The 2,905-nt window shown below is 56.9% G+C and overlaps 1 protein-coding gene across 3 annotated transcripts in view; it reads left to right on the forward strand.

Moving 5' to 3' along the window:
• Positions 1-322: 322 nt before the first annotated feature.
• The window catches only part of LOC113490950 (SUN domain-containing protein 5-like), a 10,231-nt gene continuing 7,648 nt past the window's right edge, over positions 323-2,905 (forward strand). Inside the window, exons 1-3 of one of the 3 annotated variants that reach the window (XM_026867568.1) lie at positions 323-468; positions 795-949; positions 1,153-1,207. The gene's annotated coding sequence lies outside the window, so the exon portion shown is untranslated. The remainder of the gene's footprint in view (positions 469-794; positions 950-1,152; positions 1,208-2,905) is intronic. The other 2 variants (XM_026867569.1, XM_026867570.1) reach the window with 2 other exon arrangements.

Raw genomic sequence — 2,905 nt, forward strand, 5'->3', positions numbered from 1 at the left:
ATCTCGGGGCACTGCGTGCGGCACTGGAGGCGGCTCGGACCCAGGACCTCGTGGAGGCAATACCGGCAGGGCTGAGCCCGATTTTGGGGGTCCCCCGCCCCCCCCAAATACAAGTGTCGGCACCTGGACGATGCCCGACTGCTGTGCCACAACCTGTGCCTGGAGCAGTGGGGGGGACCCCAAAATGGGAGAGGTGGGGGCAGCCAAAATGCAGGGGAGGGCACTCAAAATATGGGGGTAGTGGGAGGGGGAGTGTGGGCATATGGGGGTGCGGTGGGGGTTTGGGGGCTCTCTCTGACACTCCCTGTCCCCTTCTAGCCGCTGGGGCGTGCAGCCACAGCGTTTGGAGGGGCCACGGACAGCGCTCAGCATCCTGGAGAAGTACGGTCAGAAGCTGTTGCAGCCCCACACTGCTGCGCTGTCCGCTTCGGGAACCCCGTCTTCCGCGGCACTGTCGATGATGTGCAGGTACCCCAAAAGCCGATCTGCCACCCCAAAACCTCAAGGACCCCAGTCCCCCCATATCACCCCAATATCCCCCACAGAACCCCAGGATCCCTCTCTAGCATCCCAGTATTTTTCTATAGTAACTCAATCCCCCATATCACCCCAATATCCTCTATAGCACCTCAATGTTCCCCCGTACAATCACAGTACTCCTAGTGTCCTCCCCAGTATCCCTCATATCACACAGTATCCCATTACAGCACCCCAATACTCCCCTTTCACCCCAGTATTCTGCTGTAGGTCCCTAGTTTCCCCCCCGGGTCACCCCAATTCCCCCTCACCTGCAGGGGGGCTGGGGGGTGCTGCGTCTGTTGGGGTACACGGAGGAGACAGGGCAGGGGCTGAGCTTCCCCCCGAGGGTGGGGGTCCCCAAATCCCCCGTGTGGCCACCGTCACCTCTGATGTCCTGCTGCTGCAAGTCAAGCTTGACCTGCTGCTGGCCGTGAGCTCTGGGGGCCACTGGGAATGTCATCAGGACAGTCTGGGGTGGCCCTGGGACACACTGGGTGTTTACTGGGGTGTACTGAAGGGCACTGGGACATACTGGGATAAATTGGGGAGCGCTAAGAGGGGAACTGGGACATACTGGAAATTACTGCGCTATACTGGGAGGGCTCTTACTCTCCCCCTGCCCCTCTCCTCCAGAACGAGTACCTGAACCCCCAGTTCTTCATTGACCTCCTGGTGGGGGGAGGCTAAGGTGAGTGGGGACTGGGAAGAACTGGGGGGAGAACAGAGCTAGACTGGGAGGGACTGGGAGGAGGTAGGGCTGTACTGGTATGGGTGGGTGGGACACTGGGCTATAGTAGAGGTGCCCAGGGATGTACAGGGGGTGTTGTGAGATCCGAGCAACCAGGCCTGTGAAAAGCTAAGAGAAACAGCCTGGGAAAGCAAAAGTTGAGGCTGATTGAAAATATGCCTCAAACACTCGCAAGACAAAACCATCAGTCATAGGGTGCTTTCTGTGGAGGCCGAAGCTGATAAGGCTGCCCGATGTATCTGGGGGGAGAGAGCCCTTCCCTGGGGCACTTGGGCAGATTGCAAGGGCCAAGTGTCCAGTGAATGAACTTTGCTGCATTATCCACGAAATGCATATTAAAGTTAACACCCTCACTATGCTAACGAGGGCTGTCATGGTCATGCTAGTGACATCATCCCGTGAAACACCTTACTCCTCCCTGTACATGGGATACGTAGGTCTGTGGGTTGACCTAGGGGACGGACCCAAGGAAAGTGGGTATAAATCAAAGGGGAGAAGAAAGGGCTCGGTCTCTCTCTGCCCCTCTCCCTGCCCCCCCAGCCGTCTGGAGGGAGCAGTGAAGCAAAGAAGACGGATGCCAGCAAGGAAGACGGCCGCTTCCTGGAACCCTCGCTGGCAGGATCAGCACAGGAACCCAGACCGGTGATCTGTATTCCCCCATTCCCTCTATCTCCCTCTTTTTCTATTAAGAAATGCAAACCATATTGTATTGCTTGCCACAGCTTGCTCTGTACTTAGCCAATTATCATGTGTTCAATTAGTGCATTGTAGGTAGTTAATAAATGCTTGAACTTGGAGACTTGTTGTCCGCTCCAATTGGGGATTTGCGAATCTGAGTCACTTGCCCCCCTCGTCGGAGCGGGACGTGACAGTATTATGGGAGCTATGTAGGGGCTCGGGGCTGTTGAGGGGATGTAGAGGTACTACAGGGAGCTGGGGAGGGATGTAGAGGGGTTATAAGGAGCTCTGTAGGGGCTGATGGAGCTCTAGAGGGGCTGGGGAACTCTGGCTGCTGTTTCGGGGCTATAGGGAGGCTATAGGGACTGTGGGGCCTCAAAGAGGCTCTGGAGAGCTCTGTAGGGGCTGGGGGGAGCTGTAGAGGTGCTATAGGGAGCTCTGTAGAGGTTGGAGGTCTCTAGAGGGGCTATAAGGAACTCTGCAGGGACTGTGGGCTATAAAGGGGCTATAAGTACCTCTAGGGGCTGGTGGTCTGTAGAGGGAATTTAGGGAGCTGTGGGGGGCTGTAGAGGGGTTATAAGGGGCTGCCTAGAGGCTAGAGTGCGGGTTAGAGGGACTAAAAGGATGTCTGTGGGAGCTGTACAGGGCCTGTAGGGAGCTCTCTAGGGGCTGGGGGGCTGATGCTGTGCTATAGAGATCTCTGGTGACCTGTAGAGGGGCTATAAGGAGCTCTCTATGGGCTGGGGGGGCTGTAGAGGGGCTATAAGGAGCTCTCTAGGGGCTGGGGGTCTATAGAGTGGTTATAGGGAGCTCTGTAGGAGCTGAGGATGGCCCCTTGATTGGTAGCTTTTTACGGGCTGGGGTGGGCTGTAGAGCGGTTATAATGACCTCTAGGGGGAGGGGGGGCTATAGTGTGGTTATAGGGAGCTCGGGGGGGCCTGTAGAGGGGCTATAGTGAGC

This window comes from Athene cunicularia, unplaced genomic scaffold, assembly GCF_003259725.1.
Source record: "Athene cunicularia isolate RWA unplaced genomic scaffold, athCun1 SCF_76, whole genome shotgun sequence".
Taxonomy (NCBI): domain Eukaryota; kingdom Metazoa; phylum Chordata; class Aves; order Strigiformes; family Strigidae; genus Athene; species Athene cunicularia.